The 16780-nt window shown below is 42.7% G+C and overlaps 1 protein-coding gene across 1 annotated transcript in view; it reads right to left on the bottom strand.

Moving 5' to 3' along the window:
• Window positions 1-16514, bottom strand: part of ARHGEF3 (Rho guanine nucleotide exchange factor 3) — a 279695-nt gene extending 263181 nt beyond the window's left edge. The window contains exon 1 of the mRNA XM_039858606.1: window positions 15967-16514. The gene's annotated coding sequence lies outside the window, so the exon portion shown is untranslated. The remainder of the gene's footprint in view (window positions 1-15966) is intronic.
• Between the last annotated feature and the right edge of the window lie 266 nt (window positions 16515-16780).

Genomic DNA, 16780 nt, shown 5'->3' with positions numbered 1-16780 from the left:
TGCCCTCTCAGCTATACCTCAAGCTGAGGAGTCTTAGTTCCTCCCCTGATCCTGGGTAGAATGAGGTCTACACTGCAGACTTTTGTATTTCTGCTTGTGATGTCTCAGCACTTATCCCAGTTGTAATTTCACTTGCATTCATGTGACTATTTGATTAATATCTGTTTCCTGAGTGAGTTCTGTCTGTTGATTCCAGAAGGGCAGAGTCTAAGCCTGTCTTAGCCACCAATGCCTTCACAGCACCTAGCACATGGCCTGGCCCAAGATAAGTGCTTAATAGTATATATTTTAACTTTTTTGAAAGTAAAAGTTCAAATACATAACAGAAGTAGAAAGAATGTGTCCATCATACAAATTCAATGGTCGACTCATTTCTAATCTTATTTCTTCTATACCCTTCCTAGTAAAGTAAACCCCAGCCATCATACCACTCAATACATACTTGTTGAATGAATGAATGAATGAGTGAACAAATGCCTCTTACTATAATGGACAAAAAGCAAATACTTAATTTTTACTCTCACTGATTTTTGCTGTTGATATTAGACAGATGGGAAAAAATTGAAGAGAGGCCATCTAAATGAGTCAGTTTTGCCACCAAGTTACAACTCTGATAAAATTTCAGAAGACCAAGATTTAAACTATTGGCTAAAATGAATTTCCTTTTCCCCATATTTATCACACTTTAACTTTTTGGGCCTGTCCTTATCGTTACCGCATTCATCAAGAAGTGACTGTAAAACAAAAAAAGGTTACATATTTCCCACAATCTCTTTCAAACAAAAACCTTGAAAGAGCAAGTGTCTTTCCATAAACAAGACATGTGGCCTTTTTACACACAGAAAAACAAAGAAAGCCTCCGAAACAAATAGTACAACTTGCTCCCTCAAGGGGCAATTCACATTACACCTATTTTATCTAATGTAACATTTATGGTGACTTGTTCCAAATGAGACTGGTCCTTTTGAAATGTCATTACAGTGTTACAAATATTAGAACTGTCATGATTGTGTACTCCCAGTGTCCAGCACAGTGAGTGACACTCAGTACTCAATGGGTTCGTTTATTGTCATCCACTCTTTAAGACCTGAAATGCTAAAATGCAATCGTATTTAATGATGTCTTTTTTGTTGTAAAATATATTATCGGTGTTTTATAACTTTTTCATAAGCACAAGGAAAAGTTATTTAAATTCTCTTTAGAACTATGACCTCGAGATAAGTCACATTTCAGTCTATCTTTTCACTGTGTGTGTGTGTGTGTGTGTGTGTGTGTGTGAGCATGATTACAAGTCCAGACTCCTGAATCAGCAACAGGTTCGAAACCAGCTCTTCCATTTGCCACCTCTGTAGCCTTAGGCAAGTTGCTCACCCCTTTAAACCCATTTCCTCTTCTGTAAAGTGAGACTGATGAGACTAGCTGATAGTGTGAGAGTGAGGCTTAAAGCAGAGGAAGTGGGCAGAGCCCTGAGCCCAGGGCCAGTACATAGCAAGTGCTCTATCAACATAGCTGCTTTTCGTGTTCCCAAACAGGAGCTGCGAAAGACCTCTGGACAACCTGTAGGTTCTGCTGGGGAACCTTCCCAATGGCCTGCACAAGAGCGGACACACCTACCTCCATTCCCACAGGACGACGCAGAATCAAGGAACTGAAAGGGTGGAGTGGGGCACCTGGAGGAAGCTCACGCAGCAGTGGTGAGTCAGAGCCCAGCCCCTCCCTGCCATATCCCTTTGTCCACTGCAGGTTGAGCTGTGTCTCACGTGGGCTCCAGTCCTGCGTTGGGCCAGTCTGACCTGGGGACATGACTGACCTGCCCAAGGTCACTAAGAACACTCCACTAGCACACTCTGCTTTTCCATCATCTTTCTCTGGCCTAATGACTTGCCCCTGTCATACCAGATCCCAGCCTGCTGTATCAGATCTTAGCAGGACCCTCTGGGCTCTTGTGAGTAATTTACACCTCCTCCCCACCACTTCTTTTTGGTTTATGCATTTTTATTCACTGTGTGCTCCACTTTGATTTAGCTTCAACCTATAAAGTCCAGGAGATTCACTATAGTATTCACACCCATTGACACCCTCTAACTCCTCTTATTTTTTTTAATTGTAGTAAAATATACATAACATGTAATTTACCATTTTAACCATTTATAAGTGTACAATTCAGCAGCATTAAGTACATTCACAATGTTGTACAATCACCACCATTATCCATTTCCAAAACATTTTCATCATCCCAAACAGAAGCTCTGTTGTGCCCATTAAACAATAACTTTCCATTCTCCCCTCCCCCTAGACTCTGGTAACCTCTATTCTACTTTCTGTGTCTGTGAATTTGCTATTCTAAGTACCTCGTATAAGTGGAATTATACAATATTTGTCCTTTTGTGTCTGGCTTATTTCATTTAGCATAATGTTTTCAAAGTTCAGCCATGTCATAGCATTTGTCAGAATTTCTCTCCTTTCTATGGCTGAGCATTATTCCATTGTATGTATAGATCACATTTTCTCTATCCATTCATCTGTCAATGAGCTATTGGGAATAATGCTACTATGAACTTGGATGTACAAGTATCTGTTTGAGTCTCTGCTTTCAATTCTTTGGGGTATGTACCCAGGAGTGGTATTGGATCAGATGGTAGTTCTATGTTTAACTCCTCTTACACTTTAAGAGTCTGGCATCATAGCACAGCAGCTGCCACAGCTAATGCTCGGTGAGCGCTCTCTTACTGTGTTACACACCACTCTAAGTACTTTTTGTGCATTAACTCATTTCATCTTCAAAATGCTTCCTTGAGGTACGGTGTAATTATTTTCATTCCCATTTTACAAACAAAGAAACTTAGATTACATCTGTCAGATGTCAGTGCCAGCATCTGAACCCAGGCAGATGATGTTTTTATATATTGTTTCTCCCGTTGTGACAAAGAAATCAAGTTGCTGTGCCTACATGTATTTTCTGCCCTGAACAATGCCTTATTTAGGTCTTTTACATCTTTTCCTGCTCTGGGACTAAGGAACAACTTCAAAAAAATAAAAAAGGAATGGGGGAGATGATCCACTGGGTTAGATTAGTCTAGACTCATTCTTTGCAGTGAGAGATCCAACTAAATCTAAATCACTGAAAAATGGGATTTGCTGGAAGGATATAAAGCAGCTCAAACATTCAAGTGACTAGATCCAAAGATCCAACCCTCTCCTCATATTGTTGCCACTTCACTCTGGAGCCCCATCCTTACTACTCTGTACCCAGGTGCCATCAAGCATCTTCTCTGCTGCTTCTGAGGAGTTAGGATAACTCTGGGGAAGCCCATGGCCTGGCCTGGCCTGGCCAGGCCAATTTGTGGCCCTGAACCAGTCACCACAGCGAGGAGGGTAGGGAACCATGAAGGGCCCAGCCTGGGCCACGGCTCCCACCTGGGCTCAAGAGAATGGGGACTCATTCCAGAAGAGAGGGAGGGATACTGGGCCATTGCCCAACACTGACACTCACTGTGGTGTAATCTACAATAGCAGTGAATTGGAAGCCACCCAATAGAGCAAAACAACATTAAATAAAGTTGCTACATCAACTCCATGAAACATTATATAGCTGTTTAACAAGTAATAACCAGGAAGATTATGTAGCAATTTTTAAAAAAGACTTATGCAGGAATGTATGGTGGGAAAAGATAGGGAAGACACACACACACACTTACATATAACAATTCACAGATAAGAAAAAATGCAGGCAAGAATTGTACCATAAATGAAGAATCATAAATGGCTTTTTATCTCTATTTTCCAAACTTCCATTTATTGGTTCAACAGATATTTATCAAATGTCTACTTGGTGCCAGATGAGGTCTTGGGGATATGGCAGAAAACAAAATATAAGAAAAATCCCTTACATTCTAGCGAAGGAGACAGACAACAAATAAGAATATACCATATGTGGGATAGTGATGGGAACCAGGAGAAAATATAAATCAAGGAAGGCAGAGAGGAGTGTTCAGGGTAGTGATGACAGTACAGATGTGATCACCAAGGAAAGTGATATCTGAATAAAGGCGGAAGACAGTGAGGGACCGAGTTATGCAGATGAGGGGAGAAGAGAATGCCAGTCGGGGGGAACAGTGAGTCAAAGACCCCCAGTTAGAGGACAGCATTAGGCGGACACGGCTGGAGTGGGGTAATGAAGGGAAGAGCAAACGAAGGGAGGAGTCGAGAGGAAATGCACCAGACCATGGGGGACTTGTATGCCAGTGCACTTGTATGTCATTTTTTAGCTTTTGCTATAAAATGACGGCCCTAAGAGGGTTTTGAGCAGAGGCGTGGTAATCTGCTCACCCTTCAGAAGGATCCTTCTGGCTTTGAATAGAGAACACGCTGGAAAGAGGTCAGGACAGAGGCTAGGAGACCAGCAAAGAGACCACCACAATCATTCAGGTGAGAGGGGAGAGTCGCTGGAATGCAAGCGGTAGCAGCGAGGGTGGTGAGTGGTAGCCACAGTCTACGTGTGTTTTGAAAGTATACGCAGTGGGATTTTCTGATAAGTGTGAGGTGAGAGATACAAGAGTCAAAGATGAGACCCCAAGTTTGGGTCTGAGCATCGGGAGGATGGAGCTGCTGTTAACTAAGATGTGGGAAGAGGACAAGCAGAGTGGGGTGTCTTGGGAGCCAGGTGAAGAAAGGGCTTCAAGGAAGAGAAACTGACCAACTACATCAGATACTGCTGGTAGCCAGAGGATGGGGCCAGAGAAGGAGCCACTGGGATGGACAACATGGCAGTCACTGCAGACAGGGGCAAGCCTGCTTGGAATGATGGGATCAGAAGAGAATGGGAGAGCAGCATTATTCATAATAGACAAAAGGTGGAAGCAACCCAACTGTCCCTCATGGATGAATGAATAAACAAAATGTGGTATATACATACGATGGAATATTATCCAGCATTAAAAAGGAATTTCTGACACACGCGACAAGATGAACCTTGAAGATATTATGCTAGGTAAAATAAGCCAGTCACACACACAAAAAGACAATTAGTTTCTCATTTGTATTGATTCTACTTATATTTGGTATCTAGAACAGTTAATTTCATAGAAACAGAAAGTAGAATGGTGGTTAACAGGGGCTGGGGAGAGGGAGAAATGGGAAATCGATGTTTAATGGATACAGAGTTTTAGTTTTGCAAGATGAAAAAGTTCTGGAGATTTCACAAAAATGTGATTATATTTAATACTACTGAACTAGATGCTTAAAATGGTTATGATGGCAAATTGTATGTTATGTACATTTTATCAAAGTAGTTTAAGTGACAGACTATGAGAGGCAAAGCATTGGAGTCAGCAAGTCCAGACAATTCTGCCAAGAAATTTGACTCTAAACTGATGAGAAATAAAGGATAACTAGAGGCAGAAGTGGGGTGAAAAGAGGGTTTTGGTTATGGGGTTTTTTTTTTGTTTTCTTTTTACTTAAGTTGGAAGAAATAATAGCATATTTGTCTGCTGATAGGACTTTCACAGCAGACAGTGTTCTTGAATGTTTAAATTACTTTCAAAATAAAAGCTATATTTTGGGGTGATGAAAATGTTTTGGAATTTGATAGTTGGCTGCACAATCTTGGGAATATACTAAAAACTACTAAATCATACACTTTCAAGGGGTTGATTTTGTGGTTATGTGAATTATATTTCAATAAAAATAAGATAAAATAAAAACTAAAATATGATGTTGTCTAGTTACCATGTTCTCATATACAGCCTGAATTCCCACCCAGACAACCCCGGATCCAAAAGTTATTATGGCCAGTGACCCATAGGTCACCACAGCTGTGTGATAGCTTATGGTATAGGAGAAGGGAACAAAGTCATTCAAGTTTAGGCTGAGCATGAATGCCCCCCTGCAGATAAATCCACTGAACAAGCACTCACTAGCTGCAGACAATGCCTCTGCTTACTTAGGGCCATGAACTCTCAGGTTTCTGGTCTAAAAGTGAACTGTAAGAAAAATCCATTTGACTCAAAGCAAGAAAATCTGTGTGCACCCCCCACACCCATCTGCCAGCCCATGCTATCCCCATGTAATTCCATGGGAATGAGGGACAGGCTTATTTTGCAATCCATCATGAAAGAGAGAGTTCTTTTTGAAATGTTCTCCGATTTGTAACAATATCACACTCTTGCTTCCCACTGACTCTTTCTTTTCTTCTGAATAACTTCAAACAGTGTCTTACCCCATGTGATGCTTAATTTTATGTGTCAACTTGGCTAGACACGGGGCCCAGATATTTGGTCAAACATTATTCTAGGTGTTTCTATGAAGGTGCAGGTATTTTTTTTTTTTTAGTTGAAATGAACATTTAAATTGGTAGACTTTCAGTAAAACAGATTGCTCTTCATAATGTGGGTGGACCTCATCCAATCACTTGAAGGCTTTAAAACAGAACAAAGACTGACCTTGACCTCCCGTAGCAGACTGCCTTTGCGCTCAAACTGCAAGTCTTCCCTGAGTCTCCAGCCTGACTACCCTATAGACTTTGAATCCCCACACCAGCTTCCATAATCATGTAGAGGAATCACCAATTCCTTAAAATTCCTACATCTGTCTACATATTGATCAAGGCATCATAGTAGATACATTTATTTTCATATGCAACTTTAGGTCAAACAAATGGTATTAATTTAGTATCCATTTTGTGGCTGCTTTTTCAATATATAACAATTCATAGGATATTAAAATATACCCTATCCCTTAATTGTTATAGGAGATATGTGACCTGGATTCACACTATGAACTTTATAACAGGATTCAGCCTTTCTGGGTTCGATCCCAGCTACACTACTCACTCACAGTGTGACCCTGGGGAAGTTATGTCTCTGTGTCTCAGTTCCCCCATTCGTAAAATCGAGATAATAATACCCCTCCATGAGGTTGTTGTGAGGAAATTATTAAATGAAATAGTACATGCAAAACACGTAATAAATTAACTAAGACTGTTTTTCAAACAGCAGGTTTGATCCATTAGTGAAATAAATATAGTGGCTCTCACGACCATTATTTTTTAAAAAGCATAAATTCATTAATATAGAAAAGAATTATCAGAGGACACTAGACATGCATAAACATTGTTTCACCAAAATTTTGTTTCAGATCTGTCTGTGCACACCACACGTTACAGTCTAGATTTATTTCTTATAATGAGTGACAGTCAAGAACAAGTGTGAAAAGCCAGACTCCGCCATATAATAAGTGCTCGGTAAAATTTGGTAGCATCATCATTGTTATCTCATTCTAAAAGATAATAAAACTTTCTTTATTAGTATAATAAAATAGAGCTGCCAACACTGGTATCGATTCTGCCACTCATTTACTGCAGTGCTGTTTAAGAGTCATTCCGCCTCCCTAAATTAACTTGCCAACTCTCTCTCCTCAAAGGATTCAGGCGGTCATTTAAATATTTTCTGACTCATAATGCTGGCCAAGAATTAGTGAGGCCCTACCCAACCCAGAACGCATGAAATGTGAGTGATCTGTTAGGAAAATCACTTGAGTTTGCAAGACGGCACAGGGCTTTTGTAAAATTAAAGCCGTGCTGGAGAGAAACAATCCCCCCACCCCTCCTGGGAGATGTGTCATAGACAGAGGTTACATGAGGTCAGCTAAGCTGCACCTTCTGAGGGTGGAAACTCGGCTCTGTAACACGCTTCCTTGTTTTGGGGTTGGGTTATATCATTGTGTTTTTCCCCTAACTTTCCATGTGTACATGCATGTGCACACACCCCTCACTACAGAATAGAAAATAAAATCCCTACCAACTGCCTGTTCTAACAGCTTAGGTAAAGGGAATCTGCTAAACCAAAGAAGTTTAGATTTTGAAGATCTCAAAATAGTTTCTACTGCATGTAACTTCCTCCCCTCCAGAAACAAACTAAACTCAGCCCATATTAATGCTTTTCTAATTGCTTTTCTGAAACAACAGTAATAAACAACTCCATTTCTCACACCACACACACACACACACACACACACACACACACACACCATGCCTTTTACACACACCACGCACTGTTTTGTTTAAAATGGAGCGCCTCTCCCCCAGCTGAAAGTAAGCTGATGTGTGAGTGGAACTGCAGTTTCCAGTGTAGTTCCCCAGGTTGTTTTTTAAGTTTGGAAAACCAGGTTCCTATTGATACCTGTGTAGGCTCTTCATTTACTTCTTCTTTCATGAGCATATCATCTTGGACTTGCGCCAAAGCATTACATCTGAAATGCATAAATGAATGTAGGGGTACAAACTAATCTTTTATTATGTGATACTATTCCTTTCTTATTTTCATTCCATTCTTCAAACTATGATGCCAGTGAATGGAGGGTGGGAAGATAAATAATGCTTTAGGAATGGAACCCTTTCCTTAAATGAAATGCTACTTCTTTGCCCAACGGAAAAGATAAGTTAAAATGCAGCCTCCCCTAATACCTTCCACCACTCTCTGGTGCCTCCAGAGCTGTGGGGGTCCCCAGTTCTCGCCACACTTCTCAAGACATGGAAGCAGGGGAGTATGCGTAGATCTTTAGGGATCTCCATAACACACTCAGAATAAAGAGAATCCAGGGCTACCACATGCTCAGTCAGTGCCAGATGCACTCCCATTTCACAAATTCAGGAGTTAAATGTTTTATCCAAGGTCTCCAGCCTTAAATTAAACAATATACAATACTGTGTCACTTACCTCAACAAGAAAAAGAGATATGGATGTCCCTGGATTTCTGTCTGTAGAGCTTAAAGGATGAGCCTCTGAGTGTCTCCTCAGAAGACTCAATGACCAGGGAAGCTGAGTGATGCACCCAGGGAAAAGTACTTCAGGATCCAGATTTGATATTAAGATAAAAAAAAACTCTCCACTGACCTACAGACTCAACACAACCCCTAACAAAATCTCAGTGGCTTGTTTTGCAGCAATTGACAAGTTGATGGGGACACAAAATAGCCAAAACGACCAAGAAAAAGGACAAAGTTGGAGGACTCACACTTCTTGATTTCAAAACTTGTTGCAATACTGCAGTAATCAAGAAAGTACAGATGGTGGTGCTGGCATAAAGAGAGACATATAGATCAATGGAATGGAGATTATAGAAATAAATACTCACATTAGGGCCGATTGATTTTTGACAGGGATGTCAGGACAATTCAATAAAAAGAATAGTCTTTCCAACAAATGGTTCTGACACAACAAGATATCTACATGCAAAAATTAACTCAAAATGGATTAAAGGCCTAAATTTAAGGCCAAAACTATAAAACTCTTAGAAGAAAAATTAGGCATACATCTTATTGACCTTGGATTAGGGAGAGATTTCTTAGATATGATACCAGAAGCACGAGCAATACCAAAAACAAAAAAGATAAATTGGACCTCATGGAAATCGAAACCTTGTGCTTCAAAGGACACCATTAAGAAAGTGAAAAGACAACCACTCCACAGAATGGGAAAAAATATTTGAAAATCATGTACCTGATAAGGGACTGAATTTAGAATATATAAGGAACACTTATAGCTCAATAATAGGAAAACAAATAACTAAATTTTTAAAATAGACAAAAGGTCTGAATAGCTATTTCTCCAAAGAAGATACACAAATGGCCAACAAGCACATGAAAAAATATTCAACATAATATTGAAGGAGGACAAAGTTGGAGGCCTGACACTACCTGAATCAAAATATACTGTAAAGCTACAGTAATCAAGACAGAGTTGTACTGGCAAAAGACTAGACAAACAGATCAATGGAACAGATTAAAGAGCCCAGAAATAGACCCCCATAAATAGTCAAGTGATCTTTGACAAAGGAGTAAAGACAATAAAATGGAGCAAAGACAATTTTTCAACAAATGGTACTAGAACAAGTGCATATCCATATGCAAAAAGCACATCTAGACACAGACCTTACACAATCCACAAAAATTAACTCAAAATAGATCATAGATTCAGTTGTAAAATGCAAAGATATAAAACTCCTAGAAGAAAATCTAGATGACCTTGGGTATGGTGATACCTTTTTAGATACACCAAAAACATGATTCATGAAAGAAATAACTGACAAACTGGACTTCAATAAAATTAATAACTTCTGCTCTGCAATAGACAATACCAAGAGAATTAGAAGACAAGCCACAGACTTGGAGAAAATACTTGCAAAAGACACATGTGATAAAGGACAGTTATCTAAAATATACAAAGAACTCTTAAAACTCAACAAAAACTAACAACCTGAATAAAAAATGGGCCAAAGACCTTAACAGACACCTTACCTAAGAAGATATATGGATGGCAAATAAGCATATGAAAAGATATGAGCTACCAAGACATGAAAAGACATGAGGAAGCTCAAATGCATATTACTAAATGAAAAAAGCCAATCTGAGAAGACTATATACTGTATCATTCCAATTATACGATGTTCTGGAAAAGACAAAACTATGGAGACAATAAAAAGATTGGTGGTTGCGGCAGGGGGAGGGGCAATGGGAATGAATAGATGGAGCGCAGAGGATTTCGGGGGCAATGAAAATACTCTACGATATTATAATGATGGATAAATGTCATTATACATTTGTTTGAACCCATTAAAAGTATATCACCAAAAGTGAACCCTAAGGTAAACTACTGACTTGGATTACAAGGTGCTAATGTAGGTTCATTCTTGGTAACAAACACACCACTCTGGTGAGTGATGTTGGTAATGGAGGCTATGCATACATAGGAGCAGAGGGTACAGAGGAAATCTCTGTACCTTTTTCTCAATTTTATTATAAACCCAAACGGCTCAAAAAATAAAGTAAAAAATAGATATTCCACATCACTAGCCATTAGGGAAATGAAAACTACAATGAGATACTACTTCACATGCACTAGGATGGCAGTAATCAAAAAGATGGACAATAACAAGTGTTGGCAAGAATGTGGAGTAATAGGAACCCTCAGCCATTGCTGATGGGATTGCAAAATGGTGCAGCCACTTTAGAAAATAGTTTCTCACAATGTTAAACATAGAGTTACCATATGCTCTGCAATTCCACTGCTAGGTATATACCCGAGAGAACTGAAAACTTATTTCCAAACTTGCATACTCTTTCTTGGAAAGTGGCGGGAGCCAAGGCAGGTAAAAAAAAAAAAGAGAGAGAGAGAGAGAGAGATGCTTATAGACAGAGTAAGTACTCTTGCACGTATGGCTAAAAGGAAAAAAATCAGTTGGAGAATAATACCTATAAAATGGGCCCATTATGTTGGTTTTCAAAGATATTCACAGGTACACACACCTATATGTAAAAACACAAGAGAAACCTATAGCCACCTGATCATAAATATTCTTTCCAGAAGCAAGCCTGAAATGGGGGTGGTGAAATTTTATTATTTACTCTATAACTTCTGATATGTTTGCATTTGTATATACTAAGAATATAATTAGGGTTTCTCATGCAAAAAAAAAAAAAGGCCTTTTTTTCTAGCCAAAAGAGAGGGAAAGGAGAAATTGGGCAGTCTGGGAAGTTCTGAAAGTGGACAAGAGGAGAGCATTTCAGGTAGTGGGAAAAGCAGGAGCAAAGGTGTGAAATAAGCCTCTGGAACATCTGGGGGACTGTCAGGTTCAGCTCTGTTAGAGGGGCCAGTGGATGACTTGGGGTGTGGTGTGTAGACGATAAATCATCAGAACAGTGAGTTGAAACAGCCAGGTTGCAAGGGTGTTGTATGCCCTTCAGGGACCAAGGGCCATGGGTAAATGGGGGGATCACTGAAAGCTGGGGGCTGGGGCGAGTGGTGTGAGAGCACCATGAGAGAGAATGGTGGGCGTGGTTGGGCAGGAAGTCTTGGTGGCATTTCACATCCAACCTCTGTCTCACAATGAACTGATCCCTAACTCTATTATCCAGATTTGGCTCCAAATAAGATTATCTCTGAAAAGGATAGTGCCTGCCCGAGGTAAAGTCTCCAAATGGGTATGACAAACTTCCATTCTGTGATCACGCCTTTCCTACAGGAGCACAAAGTGGTGATGGAGTGACTTGGGTCACCAGATGATGACCACAGCAGCCTTTCCTACGTACCAGCTATAGCAAGGATAAGCACTTTGCAAATAATTCTTCATTTAACCCTCAGAGCAAACTTATGAGGTATAGCCAAGCACTGTCCCCGTTTACAGATGAGGAAACTGAAGCTTGGAGAGGTTAGGCACCTTGTCCAAGGTCACTCCACTAGCAATACTGGAGCTGAGACTGGAACACAGGACCCTAAGCTGTGTTCCAATCTCTACAACCTCCAGACATTTCAACTTGCCTCAAACCCAGCCAGTGCACTATTCCAGCTTCCAGGAAAATATTACTGAGCTTAGAATTGGAGATAAATTCAAGGCTTGGAGTTCTCTCAGCAGAAACAGCAAATCCAGGGCCATAAAGTTACCAAATGGGCTTTTGGGACAAGGAACCAAGTCAGACTGTTCAATAATTACCTTGGTCTTTAGCTAGCTGTGCTAGGCAAAACAAAAAAACGCCCCCTTCATCCTTCTCCAACTCTGGCCAAGGTCCCCAGGCTCTCTTTCTGGAGTATTTTGGTTTTGACTTGGGTCCCATGTCCAGCTCTGCCCTGACTTGTGGGTCCACCTTGGAAAAGTCAGGAGACACCTGGGAAATGAAGGCAATGACTTCCTCCAACCTTGGTGTTTTGTGACTATCAGATACCCTGAGGCACCCATCTAACATCCCTCACTGTGCCGGAGCATTGGCTAGGAGCAGTCTCTGTCCTCTTAGAGTTGACTCCATGGGGACGTTCACCAAAGCAAAGCCTGTCAGAGACATCTGAAAATACCCATCTCTCTTATCATCACTCCATAACTCAATTTCCTGGTCTTCGAGATGGGAATACTAAGAGGGCATGTGCCAAAGGATAGATGTGGAGAATATCTGAGGATGTCGGCGCAGTGCCCTTGGCACAAGACATAGCCATTCAGATCAGCTGGCATTTATATGTTAGTTCCCTTTCCACAGCATACTCCAACACACACACACACGCACGCACGCACACTGCTATACTCAATGAGAATCTTGCATCATTTGAATGCTATTGACTCTTTATCTAGTGATGACATTCGCACATGCTTTTCTCTCTTTCTCCCTTCCATTCCATCCACCTTCCACTAGAGGTGATTTGTAGTCATCCCTTTGTATCCTCTTAGATGTCACTTTTTTCAAGAAGCCTCCCTGTTATATCTCCTCAATATTACAAATGAAGAAACCAAGACTCAGAAAGTTTAAGTTACTATTTCAAGGTCATACAACCAAGATCTCGTCTTAAGCCCCAGGAATCTTATGCTATGTTAAATACCATTAATTGATTAATCAATCAACCAATCACTGGAAAGAATGGGAAGCATGCAATTCCCAGTCCACCATCCTATATATTTTGTTCTTTTCATTTTTCCATCAAAGCCTTGTTAAGTAACTATAGGTGGTTCCCTCTAGGTGATGAAATGGATGAAACCAAATGACACAAAAGAGGAGTCTATGGCCAGGGTGGGTGGGTAAGATAAGTCTTAACTATGTGTAGAGTTATAATTCCAGCAGTGCCCCCTTGGCTCATGCTCATAGCCTCGGTGGCAGTTCTAGGAAACCTCATCACTCTGTGTCTCACCCTCTGGAAAAGAAGAGCACACAATGCCAAGATCTTACTCCGGCCACCTGCTAGGATTTGATGAGGAGATGGGAGAGGTTCTGCCCACACTGATCCTCTCCCCTCCTCAGTGACACAGACCATGTCCAGGGCTCAACAGCTGACTGACCACAGGGATTCAACCACAACCTTGGGTTCCATATGTATGGAATGGTCTTCCCCTGGATATCCACATGGCTGCTCCCTCGGGTTTCTGCTTGAATGTTGCTTCCTCAGAGTGACCCTACCTGACCTAACCAGCTGCCTCCATCCCAGTCACTCTGGATCCCCTTGCCAAACTTCATCTTCTTCATTACACTGATCACACTCCCTGACATCATATTATAGATCTAGTTCTCTATTGTCCATCTCTGCCACCGGGATATAAACTCCACAAGGAAAGAACACAGTAAGTTTTCTTGACTGTTGTGTGGCCCAGTGCCAGAGCTGCCCCTTCATAAATGATACTTGAATAAATGAAGTAAATGAGCTGAGCTAAGTGGCTAAAACACATGTATAGCTATGACTTCAACGAACTGGTCAATTAATTTGTTCTTTTAAGATAAAAAAGTGTACCCATTTTCATAACCAAATGAACAATTTTTACTAAAGTGAAGAAGAAAAGCTTATCTCCAAATCTCTCCATAGCAGACCCCACTCTAATCTCCCAAGCAGAAAGCTGAACTGACTCAATAAATCAGCATCAATCATATATAAAACATTTCACTTTCACTCTTTTCAACCTGTACATGCGAGATGACATGAACCAGACAATATTTGTACAAACCATTAAGATAATGGGTCCAAGGATTAATTTTTTTAAATACAGCTAAGGGCCAAAGTTAATAGATTAAATAATGATTCATAAAACCCAGGGAAAGAACTTAAGAGTGAAAGAAACAGAGCTCCACCCCTGCTCTCCCACTCCCACTCATCCCCACTGCCCAGTGCAGTTACAGGGTCCTTAACAAAACAGAACTTGGCTGTGAAGTTCTCTAAACTACATCGATTTCTCTCTATCAGATTTTATCAGATTTTCTCAAGTCAGGGTAGACCTGAATTTTCCACTGGAAGCGAGGGCACAAAGGAACACATGTGCATCTCCAGGAGGCAGAGGTAATATTGACATCTCGACTCCCTAATAATGGGGGCCTGCCATGTCCAGGGAGTGAGAACCCATATCTCCCCACCAGTGTGTTCAGGGTCTACTTTTGTGGAGTGCCGGCATTTTGTAGAATATGATGAAAAGGAACCCCTCTGGAAAAACATACACCCGTGCTCCAGGCATCTTATGTACATTTCAGGAGGTTCTTGGAACCCCAGGTTCAGAACTCCTATCTCTGGTTACCACTGCCAGAAGAAACTAAACTGGTGCAGCCCAGGGAGACTGATGGAGGAGACAATCTGCTGGAGGTGACCGAATGGAGGCGAAGGTACAAGAACAGGCCCTTGGACCCCTAAATAGACACTCACGGTGTCAGAAACTAGAGAATGTCAGACTGTCAGGGCCCCCAAAGCCTGAAGGAATTCAAGTGAAACTTTATCCACTCTGCCCCAGAGAGGCAAACATCCAGTTACACCCCAGAGCTTCCAGAGAAGATCTGAGACCCCGTTTCCTACGAGTGTCCTTGACAAAGGTCATCCCTAATCTTACATTCTGAGATACATTTTGCACAAGGCTGGTTAACCACAGGAAGTGTTACCGCAAAGCTGGGGTGTTTCAGGGCTGAAGGGGACCCCACAGCTATTGTCTGAATAATGCAGCTCCTCAGTAGGAAAAAGAGAAAGAGCAAGAGCCTGCTCACCCACCTCATTCGGGAGCTAGGAATAAGAATGCCGTTAGACAGGTGTCAGCCATAATAATAAGAGCAGCTAACACACAGGTACAATTTTAAGAGCTTTAACCTTACGCAACCCTTTAATTGTATTATTATCATCCCCATTTTACAGATGAGGAAACTGAGGCATAGGTAGGTGAAGTAACTTGCCCAAGACTACACAACTAAGACGAAGACACACCAAAGCTCCTCTCTTCAACAGCCCAGAGAAGAAAGCGGTCATACTTCGGTAGTGCATGAAATGCTGAAAAATAAGTGTCTGCCGGTGCATCCGTTCAGGCGTTAACTAAGCCAGAGCTCTCTAGGAACAAGCCGTCCTGTTTCAGCAACGTTCAACTCCACGATGAGGCCGCTGATAATGAAAGAGCAGCTCTTCCTCGTGGCAAAGCCCAAGGGAACCCACTTCCACCCGGCTCGGTCAACTTCCACACTCAGAAAATGCTTACCCGTCTCTGGCCACGAAGCACGTGGGTTCACCTTATCCCCTTGGTGTCCGCCTCCCTCGCCTCTCTCTCAGGATCCTCTGGTCGCGCAGTTTAAAAGATGCAGCCCCAGCACGAGGGCCCTCTCCCCGCCCCGCGCGCTCAAAGCCGGGCTCCCGGCGGGGAAGTGACCGGCGCCCCGGCGAGCCACCACCAGCAGCGCCCGACGCGACTGACTTGCAGGCGCCCCACCAGGGCTGAGGAAGACACCGGGGGAAAGGGGCTGCGTCCCAAGACAGGTGGCGTCTGCCTCCCCGGAAGGGCCTCCGGGAACTTTCGCCCAAGAGCTACCAGTGGACCGAAGTCAGTGTCTCCAGCGCGAGCGGCGGCCAGTCGGCGCCGACGGTGGCTCTGCCTACCTGTGCGGCGCGCAGCGCGCCCCAGAGCGCTCCCGCTCGGAGCCAGAAAGGACGCTGAGCCCGCCGCAGGCACCGCGACGCGGCGTGGGCGACTTGGACGTGGGGGTCCCTCTCCCGGACGGTGGGTTAACACAGGGAAGGAGCCAGCCCGAGACAGCGCCCCTCTCCGGAGTGTCTAGCGGAGTGTCTAGCCAGGAAGAGTGTAGCGAAGGGGCGGGGTTTCTGGACAGCCGCCCGCACTCACCTCGGCGCCCGGCGCAGGCTCGGCGGCGCTGGGCTGAAGGGCGCACCGCGGCGGTCGCGGCGTTGGTGGCTGCGGGGGCGGCACCCCGGGGCGGGGCCGCGGAGGCCCGGCCAGCCACGTGAGCGGGAGGCGGACCCGGGACCCCCGCGGGCGCCGGAATAGGGTGGCGCTGGGC

This window comes from Pteropus medius, unplaced genomic scaffold, assembly GCF_902729225.1.
Source record: "Pteropus medius unplaced genomic scaffold, Ma_sr-lr_union100, whole genome shotgun sequence".
Lineage (NCBI taxonomy): Eukaryota > Metazoa > Chordata > Mammalia > Chiroptera > Pteropodidae > Pteropus > Pteropus medius.
This window is presented reverse-complemented; position numbering and strand designations above follow the sequence as displayed.